We start from the raw sequence: 15357 nt of genomic DNA, 5'->3' as shown, positions 1-15357 counted from the left end.
TCGATTTTTCAACTGTTTTCTTCTTGAACCCGCCCTCCGCTCTTATCGCCATTGCACAGAGCGTCGTACACAGCTGAGTAACAGATACCGCCATCAGCTTTTGGTTGCCGTTTACCTTTGTCTCCTCTGGAATACTAACAGTTTGTGTGGAGAGACTAAAGGCCCGGTTTAGAGTTACCCCTGGAGAGTCACCTGTCAGGGGGGGTTTGTCTCACAAAAGAATACAAGTGCATCCTCCTCTAATTGAAAGTAGACACCACTGGGCCAGATAGAGGGAAGGAGGAACGGGGAGAACAGGAGAGACGAGGAAGGCGAGAGCAAGATGAGGGGGAGAGGCGAAAAGGAGCAAACAGAGCTAAAATAAACAATTCCCAGGATGCTGCGGGGCGAGAGCAAATGGCCCCGGGGTGCCGTGGCCTCGCAGGGCCGTGGCAGAAGCCAGTCACACACATCACATAGCATTACTTGGGATGGGGTTACAGGAAAATGTCAGCCGACGCATAAGGAGGAACCATCGGCCCATAGGATAATTCGATTGCCTGAGGGAGGTGCAATCTTGCATTCCCACGATTCCTCTCTTTCCACCCACACCCTCTTTTCATTGTATTTTTGAATCCATTTTTCTTTCTCATTTATTTAATGTTTTCAATTCTGTTGTTTGCTCTGCTAGCCACGTATATTTACGCATGTGCTGTAGTTTTTGTAAATGGAGGCTACTGTGCAGATGCAATGGGGTTATTACAGTACATTTTCCATGTGGTTTCCTCGTCTAGCCCCATGGGAATGATGATTTACAACCTGGTCTTTGTCAAAAATATGTCCCCACTTGTCCTCAGTGCACTCTCACAGCATTATGGGATGCATGCATCACTGCTTGAAGAGCAAAGAATCATGTCCCTTCCAGTCTTTCTCCTGTGGCGGACGTGGTCAAGATGCCATTATTTAGAAATATGAAATGACTCACTACGCGTTTTACGTCTTAAGCAGATGTGTATGTTTTTAAATCTTATATTGTTCTTTATCCACCTTACTGTATGCCTCTTGAAGCATTGATTGTGGCGCTATTTGCAGCAGCTGCACATATGCGTGTGCATTAGACAAAGACCGAGAGAAAAGATGGAGAGAGCAAAAGAAAAAAGAGACAGCGTTAGAGTTCAGCATGGATATCTGAGTGCGTCTGACAGAGAGGACAGCCCTGGAGGCAGGTCCCAGCCCTTCAGCACCGAAAATGACACATGACTGCTTTGACTTTTGTCATCCCCTGTCTCCCTCCGCCCCCAAAACCAAGCCTCCAACAAACACCGAGGCGAGCACACATACACACACTCACACACACTCACAGACACACACACAGTCACACACTGTATACTGCTTAGATTACATTATCTTTATCCCCGGGACATGAGCCCTCCTTGTTGGATGACATTTGGGCTTGTGCAGCACTAAGGTTACCTTTCTTTGCCCCTGAGTTAGAGATGCCTGTCTGCAGCATGCATTTGAAATGAAGGATGGGGAAAAAATCAGATGAGAAAGATTTCCAAAAGCACTTTGATCAGAGGCATCAACAGTCACGCACAAACTTGTTAAGCAGTATGTAAATTTGGGCTGATACTGAATAAAGTTGCCAGAATGGCATGAATCCATTGTGCTGCGATGATCAAAATAAAAGAGGGCTTCATACGCTGGAGGGCAAGAAAGTCACAGACATGAAGGTTTTTTTCCTTCCTCTTTTTTTCTACAAAGGGGCTGATGGGATGCAGAGAGGAGGGAAATGAAAGATAGGGGAAAGCCTGGAAGGATCTCAATCTAAATTAGCCGAGTAGAAGGAAGACTGTGCTGAATGAGACATATAATTAAAACCAAAGTGATGAAAACATCAGCACTCGTTCAGTCACTCGCCAGATGAATTTCTGAAATTGCTACTTGGATGATGTGAAGATGTTTCAAAGCTGAAGGTAGACCAAGCCTTTTGTTAACAGCGCGCCATTCCGCCATGAACTCTTTTCCTGGGCTCTTTCTCTCCCCAGCTCTCTCCGTCCGCCTCCTCTCCCTGTGTCTTTAGCCGTCCCTCGTTCCCTCTCTCTCTCTCTCTCTCCATCTGACACCCTGAGATGAATAGATGCTGTCACAGAGACTCTTGTAGCCTGTCAGCTTTTAAACAAACAGTTAGCACAGGGATCACTTTCACAGGAGATCTCCGCGTGTGAGGTTATCAGCCGCAGCTTGTTGTGTCCTGTCCAATGTGGGTGGACCCGCCCTGTGATTCAACTGAGAAACATGACTTCACACATGTGCTGGTCCCATGGCTCATCCTGCAGCAATGCACATCAAACCCAGCGCTGCACTGAATCATTGCATTCATAAGTTTCTATTGGTAGTTCAGCGGCATTGTCCTGCATTTTGTCAACCATGCTGGAAATTGTGTTTATCCTGGCACGCCGCGTCTGTAACAAAATGTCTCTGGCAGTTAGAGGAAGCATTCAAACCAAGGGCCCTTTCCCTCCCTCCAGTACAGTGTACCTCCAGTAAATCTGTCCTCCGCCCAACAAATGTCCCTGCACTGAAAAGGCCCCCTTAAAAAAAAAAAGAGAGAAACAAGCCCGACTTTTGTGAGAGAGGGAAAAAAAACCTCAACCCCCTCAGGTGTGTTCCCTCTCACTCTTCCTCCCTGCACCTGCACAGAGTCTCTCAAGTCCTCCGTGTGTCTCTCCACACAATGGAGACAGTGCACAGCCTCTGGCGCCTCTCTCCAGCTGAGAGCCACCTCTCTCCAGAGGACACAAGAGGAAAACTGCCAGCACTAACAACTGATCCTGGCAGATAAAGGAGCAGATAGGCGATACAGAGTGGTGCCTTGGACAATACTCGCCTCGCCCTCAGTGCTGCTGCCTCTAGCTTTGAGACAATGATGGTGACTGAGACTAAATGTTGCCGAGGACGTGGATGTCAAAGCGAACAAGTGACCGAACATAGGTTCATATTTAATACAGTTTGTCCACAACATGTTGTCCCTTAAAATTTGTTTGATTGTTACTGCTCAGGGTCTGGGAAATTGTTCACATTAATGGGGTAATGGTCTCGTCTGTGTTATTTTTAGTTTGTTTGTTTACAGGACTACGCAAAACGACTTTACACATACCAGCTTGTATTAGAGACGTCCCCACCTTCACTCAGGCAAATAAATATATCAAGTTTCAACACTTACAACACTGATTACCTCGGCCAAGGATGTTATGCTCTATCTTGGCCATTGTTCGTTTTGTTTGTTGGTAAGTTTGTTTGTTTGTTAGCAAGATTACACAAAAATGTAAAGACGGATTACCATGAAACTTGGTGGAAAGCTGCGGGTATATACGGCTCGCCCACAAAGCTTAGGTGTGGATTGGATGAGGGGGCCAATACAGGGAATAAATCACTTTCTTTGATATATATGTCATATTTAACATTTTCATTCAGAGAATAATTCATGGATCATGATGAAAAATATCTGGCATGTTAATGACTGACATTCATGAGTTTGTGCCATTCGGTGCAGATCCAAATACAATTCCATAACTAGTGAATTGAATTGTAGGTGAGTGTTTGGCCTTGGTGGAGGAATGCACCTTACTGTCTGCCATTCTAGTTACATTTGTTGATCACCTCACCATCAACAGTGTCAGCTCAAGCACAAACACAGGGCTCTTCTGGTCTTTTTTTTTTTTAATATGCTGTAATGTGGTAGTGCCATGGACGGATGACCCAGCACCAGATCAGTGTACCACTCACGCTCCTGAGGGCAGCTGACTGCAGCAGCAGTTAGGCGAGACGGCCGTCGCAGGTCGCCCGGGCCACAGCTGGGAACCCCCGGGCCACAGCGTTGACCTGATGTGATTAAGCGTACATCCAGCTGCAACCGAGCGATATTACGAGGAAATAGTGATACACCTGGAGAATTTTTTTTACCAATGTAAACTTTCCTGTTGGATCATAATCCAGAAAAGGGACATTCATGGAATCGTTTTCTCTCCTGCTATTCCTGCCCCATCCAATCCAGAGTGTGTGGTCTATAAGAGCCCAGCTCCCGGAATTTGTCCTGAGAAAGACCTTGATAGGAATGGGGTCTGAGCGAGAGTGCTTATTTTATTCTCTCCCATGCTGCTGCAGGCTATGGCTGTGTTAATGCAATGGCAGGGATCTTTGAAGTTGTGACTTTATGAGACAAAAGCTAATTTCCTTTCCTTTGTTCATTATCGGGAGAGACTTCCAGCCGGGCGGAAAGCCTGCTGTGCTAATTATTCCATTCATGAGTCGTCTCTAAAGTATGTAATGGATTTCACTGGGCTTTTCACAGGTGAGCAGGGTGATATGTCGTATACACGTCTGTCAACACGCTGGTTTACAGCGATTATTCCTTTTAAATGTATTTAATTCTCACTGGATAGCGACGAGCGAATTGTCACATGTTCAAACACCTGCTCTGAGCACAATCAGATGAGACGAACAGAGCTCAACTGTAACTTTCGGTTGCCAGGTTGCAAGTTGGTTGTAAGTGAAACTCCAAATTAGGGCTGATGCACAGCCGCACTTTTCCGCGGCGTTTCAACAAAATGCAGATTTATACGACCAGAACCACTTTGCAACTCATTAAGATCTGAACCCAATTTCACCAATGAGTTTCGGAGTTTGCGGGGCCAAGTTTCGGCATGTGACATAATGGGATTTCCATCTTTACCCGAAACGCAACTTGGCAGAGCATGAAGGCAAATGCGACATTTCACTTTCCATCTTCCCCTCATACCAGGATGCCACCCACAACACCTGAGCACTCCCAAATGAGCGTGAGATGTGTGTGTGTGTGTGTGTGTGTTTTTGTGTGTGTTTGTGTTTATGTGTGTCCCTCCACGGATGTACGATGTTTATCCTGCCGCTCAGAGTCAGATCAGAGAACAAAAACGGGTGATACAAGTACAGCCATATACCTCCTCCACTGCTGCCTGACACCCCTCCTCCTCCTCCTCCTCCTCCTCCTCCTCCTCCTCCACCTCCTCCACCACCTCCACCTCCTCCTCTCTCCCCTGCTTTGTTTGTGCTCATTTCATTCCGTGTGCAGCCTCCTGGCAGGCAGGTCAAGGTTTACCCTCGCACCACACACCATTTCCCTCATACGCCGCCTGGGGGAGGAACACTGGAGGCCTGAGGCAAGGGCAAGCCCAAACAGCTCACACAACATTGCCGCCATCACCACCTCTAACCATACGAAAATACTGAGCTCAGAATCACACTGCCGGATCTCTATCTTTCTCCTTTTTTTCTTTCTTTCTTGCACCAATTACGTCTTTTCCTTCTTCTTTCTTTCTTTCTTCCTTTACTCCTCCTTCCTATCTTTTTGTACATTATTGATTTCTGTCAGTAGTAAGGTATATGTCTATAAACCCACAGATTTAATAGAGTGACAATAGAAAGATACTCATTTGTTCCCCCGTAGTGTAAGTGTTCATTTTGAGAGTCTGATACTAACCCTGGCTAGAAGCTAGTGCTGGATTTTTAGCTGTAAATGGAAAACGCCTGTGGGCTTTTCATTTTCTGGGCCCAGACGTTCCCTTCATGGTGTCGGAGCCCTTGTGTTCACAGAGTTCATGTTTTGCTGCAGGGGTTTTTTTTATTTTGTTTTATCTCATAGCTTAGACTAGCAGGGCTTTAACTCCCAGAGGACTCCTGCGTAGCAACAGCAGAGATCAACAAAGTAAGTTTGTTTATGTTGGCGGTGTCCGCATGTTGTCGACTTATACATTTCTCAGTCTCCATTTCCTGCCTCTCCTTGCCCCAGGGGAAAGGAGCCCTCTAATTGGATCTTGTTCTAATTGAGCCTAATACTGGAGCTAACCGGAGTTGGGCCCTGTGGCTAACGAAGAGCTGAATCAAAACTAAGCACTAAAACTTTGACTGTGTGTGTGTGTCTGTGTGTATGTGTGCATGTGTGTATGTGTGTGTGTGTGTGTGCATGCTTGCGTTTTTGGTTCACGCTCTGTGATGAATGCAGCACTACTCATTTTGCTTTGGTCTTTGATTTTTGACTTGTATCCTGCAAAGTGAATCCTTTTCTAGCTCCAGACGTGGAACACATGTTTGTGAGCAACACATTTGTCATCATTTGTCTTTACTTTTTTTTTTTAAATTGTGAATCACTGAATTATAATTGCATGTACCTCTCTCTCAAGCTGACGTTTGATATTTTCTGACAGCATACTCCCGATTCTCCACCAGAGAGAGCTGTTCAGTTCCCCCCCCACTAACCCCTTGATTTACACCTATACTCTCTTGGGCGACCAACTGCAGGTTAGACTTAAATGTAGACCCAGTGACACTTGTATCACCTACAGTCATTGAGTGTTACAGCTTTACCATTTGCCTTGGTGTTGTGGTTTGTTGGTTTGTTAACAGGATTACGATAAAACTACCGGACAGCTGGTCATAAAACTTGGTGGAAAGATGTGGTACAGGTCAAGGAAGAGGAAATACATTTGGTGTGGCTCTATTATTTTTGTCTTTCTTTAACTTTGCCAAATTTGGCATTTTTCACTGTTTTCCCAGTGAATCATTCATGCATCTTGACGGGGGAAAACATTTAGGGAACTTAAATCTATGAGTGTGTGAAATTTGTTGCAGCTTGATATAATTTAAAGGGACTATTTGGCCTCCGTGGAAGTATATGCTCTATGCAGTGCCATTCTAGTTTGTTAAATAAATAAATTAGTCAAAATATAACACTGTGTCCGGCTAACCTTTAATGGCAGTCAAATTCTCTTAGAATATTCAAATAGAAAGATAATTTATGTGTGGCTATAAAACACCACATGTTAGCTTTTAAAGGGTTTTGTTAATTAATCTTTCATTTATATCCCCCTCTATTAATTAGGATTAGCATTATAATTTTCCAGACATGCATTAACCTCAAACACTCACACATACATTATAATCACACACAAACAGCACAATATAAAACATAAAAAAATCTGCCATAGCCTACAGGTGACACTAATGTCCAAATTGCATAAGGTCTTCCTTACTTTGCCCACAGGCACACTATGCTACGCAACAGAAAGAAAGGTAAAGGTGCATATAATAAAATGAATAGCGCCAACTGTCATTAACGTTAGAGTTACAGTTGTGCTTTTCCTACTCAGACAAGTCAAAAATAGAGCCTGTGGTGCACATCATCTACAGCCTCAGGTTAAAGAGTGCTGTTTGTTTTCCTGCTGATAGGTGCCACAGGTTGGGCCGGCACTGCAGGTCTGACACGGTTGTCCTCATAGCAGCTTTGGAGCTGTATTATATCGCCTGGTCCCTTGTTTCTGGTGTTTTGGAGTCAATGCCACGTTGTGCCCTTTGTTCATTAACTCACCACAACATCAGACACTGTAGTTGATGAAATCCCATTTTCAGAGGATTGATTTTTTTCTTTCTTCTTTCTCTTCTCTCGGCTGACACAAATGCCGATCAACTGGATATAAAGTTAAACAAACAAAGCACATGGCAGAGTTTCAACTGTGGCGTAGGCAACAGAGAAATGGAAATGAATGACGCAGGTTTGCTGCTAGAGGGCAGGGAAATAAATGATTTAGATCTTGCCTCCAGCAGATAATACTTTTAAAAAATAGTTTTACCTATTTGCAAACTATCTTACCTCTGCTCATAAGAATAGAAACATATATTCTCTTCTTGAAGTATAAAATAGTCACCGTACATATGTCCACAATGTGATATTTACTTATAAGGTTTTAACTTAGTTTTTAATTGTTACCTGAAAACAAGATGGTTCATCTCCCCTCTCTAAAGGTGCATGGGCCTTGAAAGCATCACATATGAAGTCCACAGTATCCTCTGTATGAGCAGTTTTGTTTTACCAGGGTCAGTACACACACACACACACACACACACACACACACACACACACACACACACACACACACACACACACACACACACACACACACACACACACACACACACACACACACACACACACACACACACACACACACACACTATAAAAACTATTTAGAATTTATCTGTTTTTCTTGCTACAACATAAATAGTTCATAGCCTGTGCAGAATTTGGCACATACATGCAGCCTAACTACATATGGCTCAACAAAATCGTACTTTTTGATTATATAGCTACTTAGCCGTCTTATGTGAAGTTCATTTTACGCCTTCTCTGCATGGATCTCTGAGGTTATTTTAAGGAATATTAACTGGCAAGAGAAGTGTGAGCTCCAGGTGCTGCTGCGGTGAAGCCAGTTGATACAAGAAATAAACATGGCAATAAAGTACAGCATGTACTTTGAACACACAATTCAACTTTTTGTTGTACACAGCCTCTCTTCTCTGCCTTAAAAGAAAATTGTAAATGTTGATGATCGCTGCCATAACATAGCTGTGGTGAAGCGTTCAGTCGGCCACATATGCTTCAAATCCATTCCCTCGGCTTTGTACTGTACCAACTGCCGTTTGGAAGACGCCATCATTCAATCTCGATCTCCAGATTGTGATGTCTTTCCAAGCGGTTTGCTGTAGTTTGAGGCCTGCGAGGCACAAACTAATGCTGCACAGTGTTGGTGACTACCACCAGAGGGAGGGGGGTGGGGGGGTGGGGGGGGGGGTAGGTGGAGACACAGCACTCCAGGTGGGCCAAGTTGCAACCCCCCTCGGGCACTCTGCCATGCCTCGAGAAGGAGGGGGCCACAGTAAATGGTTCCAGAGCAAATATAGCCTCCCAAACCTCCAGCCTCGAGGAAGAAGCCCAAAGGCCAATGTGAAGATTGGAAACAGATGAAAGAAAGAAACTTAGGTGGGGCTGGCTGGTTGGTCTTATGAAAGCCAGCTGCATGAGAGCAGTTTTCCTTGGAACGTACAAAATATATTTGTTAAAAGGCTCAACGGGCAAAAGCTTCCTATTGTGCATGGGCACGTGGACATGTGTGGACGGGATACATGTGTGTGGATCATGTGCTTGTACTCATTCAGGAGTGGGATTGCATTGGCGGAGTAGCCCTGGAGCTCTTGTCTTGTTTGTTGACAGTATTAAACAAATGGTCAGAAAGCACATTACTCAGAGGGGAATGAAGTGAAACCCTGTGCGCATGTTTGGTTATATATATGTGTGTGTCTGCGTGTGTGAGTGTGTGTGCACAGCCCCTCCCTGGCCCTGCAGGTTTCTCTGGGGTTTCTTGTCACCCTGTGTGTTGGAGGTGAGAGGGCGGCTGATAATTGAACACTCCCTGGCACTTTTAACAAATGTATTGAAAGGAAGAATCGAAAAACCTGTTAATGAGATTTCCCTCCCCAGGCAGCGCTCGGGGTGATTATTCTTATAATTTTCTTAATCTAATGAGTTACTCAAAGTTTATTTCCAGATGAATTCTCCCACTCACCCTATAGGGCTCCTGTTTTATTAGCCCTTGCTCTTTAGAAGCGCACAAACTTTGTTAATAATCATTTTTGGAGGAGGACCCTGTTGAGACTGGAGCAGTCGAAATCTTTGAAACTTAACCAATGCTCAGATGAGCGCTCGTAGAACCCAGTGTGTGTGCTGGGACGGCACTGGCCCTGTACCAAGGTGCACATCTGTACTTGGGTTTGTTTACCTCACAAGATGGCTCCTGGCTCCGGGAATGGACCATGAAAATGGCTGCTCTCTTCAGCCTGCAGCACTCTATATAGATTGGAGTTTTTCATGTGGCAGTTAGGCTGCTGGGATATACACCCCAGGGGATGTTCTCTCATTAAGGACAGTGGCTCTGGGCACTTTTGCACTGGTTCCTGTGGCCACTGACCTCCTTTTCACCCGTGGGCTCGCAGCCATAGCGCAGCTCTGATTCTCGCTCTCCCTGTCACTCCCGACAAACCCCCGGGGGTGGTCACATGACTCGTGTGACTTCTGACCTGCCTGGCTTCCTCCAACCCCTCCCCTCCTGTCAGCGAGCCGTTTAGAATGATCACAGACAGCGTAAGGGTCACATGTGCCCCCCCAAAATGGCGGCTGTGTCCTAGGGCTTTTGAGGGAAGAATTCTCCAAGTTGACAGTGTCAAAACATCATGTCAGAAACCGCCAACCGCATGTGTCATCTTAAAGCCGCACAGCTGCAATACTATTCATGTGGGAAAAAGTTTGAGCAATAGTAGTTTGAGTAAAAACTAAACAAGCCATCCATCATTTGTACTCTGCTTACTGAGAGCAAATTCCGTGATAGAAGGCACCTGTCTGCTCGGACCTTTACCCTGAGTTCAAGCAAATGCTGGAGTCGTGCTGCTTGAGTGGACACAAGCAGGATAATAACATTGCTTCGTCACTGTCCTCCCTGAGCCATTTCTGCAGCCGTTTCCTCCATGTTGTGCTTCATTTTTAGCCACAAGACAAACTAGCTTGTGAGGAGCACCTAAAGGTGATCTAAGATCCTGTCGACGGTACTTAATCATTGATCAAAACACATTACTGTGGACTTGAGGCATTGTAGCTCTGTGCCTAAAGTGCACAAAAAAATATCAATAAAAATCCCCCTGATCTCTTTTTAATTAAAGGCGAGAAGCCCGATGCTCCCAGTTGTTGCAGTTGAATGGAGACTTTAAACCAATCTCATTTTCATTGTCCATTTTATGACCAAAAAAAATGACAAAAATAAACACACATCACCAGTATTAGTGCATGAATGACATGACTTTAAGAGGTATGGGCTGTGGGGTTGGCCCTGCTTAGCTGATTGGTGGATTGAGATATCAGACCAGTTCTCATCAGCAACACCCATACTTATACCTGCAGGCAAAACAATTTTGTCCTCCACTAGTAAGCAATTAGATTATATTCAAACACACATACACACAGACACACAAAGCCTCCACAAACCGTATTCCCCTATGCAGCATTCTGCCTTCCTCAGTATGACACTTGCGTCCTCCATATGTGTGAGTTTGTGTTAACACAAGGACGCGAGCCATCTCACACACACATCGATACACACACACACACACAAACACACGCACGCACACACACACCCTGTAGGTATAAGGTTCCAGTTGGTATATCTCTGTCTCTAAGCCCCAGTTTGATGCCCTAGACTCATGGTATCCAACCCCCACTCTTTCTGCATCCCCTCAGGCTTGTGTGTGTGTATGTGTGTGTGTGTGTGTGTATGTGTGTGTGTTAGTGTGTGTGTGTAAGATGGCTCCTGAACCAAGAGGGCATTGTTTCTCTCCACTGGGGTTTCATAATTGAACGATCGCATTCATGCACTCATTCAAATGGAGACTAAAAGTAGAAGTGAAGCACGTAACCATGTTCCACACTTGAATTATCCGTGGCAAAGCCGACACTCAAGATTAAACTCCAGATTGCAGGCGTGAGGTGTCGCACACTACTCCCACAATGCCGTGCACATTTTGGTGGCTGCACAGGCAGCAGATAATTACACGTGGACCGACTGTAGGTGCAAAATCCAGTCAGCCTGCATCAAGTTGTGTATTTCTTAGGCACATGTGTGAGTGAAGAAGGAAGGAGAAAAGAGAGCGGGCAGCAGGGACAAACCCGTCAGCCACTCAGATCACATCAGGTCTGTCGGGACACATTGAAGCACAGCGAGCCTGATGGGATTTGCCCCCCGGGGGTGCGAAGCAGGCCAGATGACATACAGACACAGGGGCGGGCAGAGAAGGAAGAAAGAATAGAGGATGGCACATCCTGCCTTCAATTCACAATATGTTCCAATAACATGCACGCAATTATAAATGGTAACCCTGACTACATTATCTACTAATTATACAGTTACACCATACCACCACAGACAAGCACTTACATACACTCACTTATACAGAAGCAGGCAAGCACACACATGCCCCTCTCCCCCCCAACAGACACTCGCACATTACACGTACATGCATGCATGCACGGTGCTATCGCCATAAACATGTAGCCTGGATCGCACACCAGATAACCTACATCTTAAACAACATAGGACATATGCTAATGCGAAACGTGAAGGCAGGATGTTTATGAGCTGCGCCTGATGCATATGCCTCTGCGTGTGGGTAAATGCACAGACACGCTTGGGTACATATGTCCGCAGGGGCAGAACGGGAAACAGACACTTCTCTTCATGCCTGTTCTTTAATTGGGGCATTTATTGTTTTTTTGGTGGTGTTTACTTCATTAAATTACGGCACATTTCAAAAAATGCAGCATGTTTCAAGGTTTATATAAGCAAAATTATGCTCTCAGCCATTAAGTTGCAAATTAACATATCTTTATGACTGTGGGATATGCCCGTTGAAGATGCTTTCACATTTTCACACTAATCAACTTGACTTTAACATGTTGGATTTCAGTTTGATTTGCTTTCATCGCAAATATTGTTTCCCCCCTCGGCTGTTGTGCGCCTGGACGTGTATTCCGGTGGATCTGTGTTGGTGTATGCAAGTGTGTGTGTGTGTGTGTGCCTGCGCGCTTGTGTTCTTCTGTTAGTGGTCCACAGCATCGTGATGTCAGCCCAAACTGCTCCCTTTCTTAGGAAATCAGAAGATGTGTGTGTAGGGAGGGGGTGTCGCAAGGACAAAATGAACTAATGTTGAATATTCCGTATTGGTTTTACTGTAATTCTTTTCTAATTCTTAGTTTATTCAATTTCATCTCCTTGAGGCTGGTAGGTATGGAAATGAGGTCTGTTCTTTTTTTCCCTTTTCTTTTCTCTCTTTTTTTTTTTTTTGCCTGTGTAAATTGCAGCTATCACCTCAAGCCTTTTGAACAAGATTACCCAGATGGCCTTGCGTGGTGTGCCTGAAGTTTTATTTTCCTCCTTTGCCTGCTTTTCCTCCATTACTGCAGGGGAGAGGAGAGGGAGCTGGGAAGCCTCCTGAAGGCTCCGGGCAAGGCCACGAGGCAGCAGCTGTGGCAAAGAGAGATCTGGGGGAAGAAGGAGAAGAAGAAGGAGAGCGAGTTGGGGAGGGAGCGCTGGGGGGTTGGATGAGGCTGGTGCAGGGGGCATTGTTGTGTGCATGTTTGTGTGAAGGGAGGGGGGGGGGGGGGGGGCGACTAAAAATCTAAAGCTGAGAACACCAGCCATTATGAGCACTACCCCCTACCTGGCTTGGCTGTCAAGGGGACCGGAGTAACCCTTGGAGTACTCAGAGAGGAGGCTGGTGGAGTGGGTATGTTCTGGATGGGAACGAGAACAACTTTGTGGAGGGGGGGGGGGGGGGGGGCGTACAGGAACATGTGTTTTGTGTAAGGTGTTGTTTGTAGATACAGCACGAGCGGATCCCAGTGCAACCACGGCCTTACCACATCAGCAGTCACATTAGCAATGCACACAACTCAAACAGCCAGAATCACCCCCACACACCCCCCCCCTAAACGCCAGGATTTGGTGAAAAGCATGATAAATAGCCGCCTCCCGCCCAGGTGATCATTGTTGTGCGAGTGGTGGGATTTGTCATTGGGTTTCCACTCACTGTGCCCCGGACATAATCTGCTGCCGGTTTTCTGCCCCGGGGGAAGAATATGATTTTCATACATTATGTTGGCCCAGAGATATAGAGAATTATGCAGAGTTAAAGTGTTCACCTGTTTATTATTCCAACACGCAACAGCCTCCATCCACACTAATCTCCAGAAGAACACACCCAACTCCCAGATTGCTGATCTTGGCTCAGAGGCAACTGTGGAAGGAGATTCTCACCTGAGATAAGGTTAGGACAGGAGCGGCAAGAGGAGGAAGAGGAGGAGGAGGAGGAGGAGGAGGAGGAGCTGCTCCTATCACTTCAAATGTAGTTTAGAAAAATACTGGAGGAAAAGCTGATGGCAGTCCTGTTCCACTTCTTCCCCCAAACTCGCACCACCCTATGAGACACATCTTTTTATTCAATGCACTTGCAGGCACATGAGTTGTTAGTCAGAATTTTGAATGTAGTTTTCCATACTAGTGAAATACGGGTGTCTCCACCGTGTGATCAGCCTTTTCCTCATGTTGCTGTTGGATCAAAATCCCCCTCATGTTATTTCGTTTCGTCAACGGCGTTTCAGATGCTGCTGCCAAGGAGTCAATAGCAGGCTATCACTGTTTGTTTTCGCTCCCTCCATTTGTTTGTTTTGTTAAGGCTTTGCTCTCCATCATAATGAATCACTTTTTTTTCATCTTGTTCTTATTTATTCTCATGGCTGGAGGTAGAATGTGGTGGTTGATGAGGGGCTGAAATGAACTGAGCCTTAGCCTTAGCCCGGGGGCTGGCGCATATCTTAGCATAAGTGATGGCCGACCCGAGGGCTAGAGCCTGGCTGAGAGCGCCCCCAGGACAGCAACTCTGACAGATCATGTATTTATAGGTCTGTTGAAAGACCTCTATTGTGTCCCACATAGCCTCCGAGCACGTCTGTCCTCTGTATTATAATAAAGCCGCCGGCCTTACCACTATGATGGATGGGTGGCCCTCGAATGGCAAGCTCCAGAATCATTAGAGCACTCCTAACATGCAGGTCTGCCCATGTGTAAGGCTGGTGCAGGGAGGGGTGCAATACCGGTGAGCCATACAGTACAGTTGAGACCTTTTAATCATTTAATTATTAATTCCCAACCAAGAGAGGGAGGGAGAGAAAGGGAGAAAGAGAAGGATTGAGGGAGGGGGCTATAGTTTGCTGATGGTTTTGCCAGAGGATACATTTGCAATTATCTCAGCGGCATAAAACGCCCCCCAGGCTTTTTAAATACAGGTGAGAATGGGGAAACCTAGAGCACGTACAAGTAGCCTCGCCGGTCAGATTTCATTGCTGCAGACAATTTGGCCGAAGCATTCCATCACACCTCCGCTGAGCCGCATAGTTTCAGTGCAAACATGTAGTTATGACTGTGCTCGGCATATATATTAGGAGATTTTGGGTGGAAAATAGAAAAGAAAAACAGAAGTTGCTTGAATATGCCCCCCCTCCCCCCCCAACACACACACACACGTACACACACACACGTACACGAAAAAAAGCTTGACTCTTTCTATGCCTTAAGCCTCACAAGCAGAGTGGTGTTTGAGCTGTTTCCCAATCTCATGTTCTTCTGTTACCTCTGGAGTAGAATATAAATGATTCCCTCTCAGTGTACAGTGTATGCCAGGGGGCCTGCAGCGACCATAGTCCGGTCTAAAATTCCTCACTGCAAGCGCACTATAACTCAAGGCCTGACTGATAAATAAACAATGGAAAGTGCAGCATGTTGTGGAGCATTACCTCAAATCCTCCACTTGGAGCACTGTCACATATTGCAGTGGAGGGTCTGAAGAAAGTTGTGGGGTGCCTATGCCAGATTCATGCCTTAAACACTATTTAAAATCTACATCAAT

Source organism: Limanda limanda, chromosome 13, assembly GCF_963576545.1.
Source record: "Limanda limanda chromosome 13, fLimLim1.1, whole genome shotgun sequence".
Classification (NCBI taxonomy): domain Eukaryota; kingdom Metazoa; phylum Chordata; class Actinopteri; order Pleuronectiformes; family Pleuronectidae; genus Limanda; species Limanda limanda.
This window is presented reverse-complemented; position numbering follows the sequence as displayed.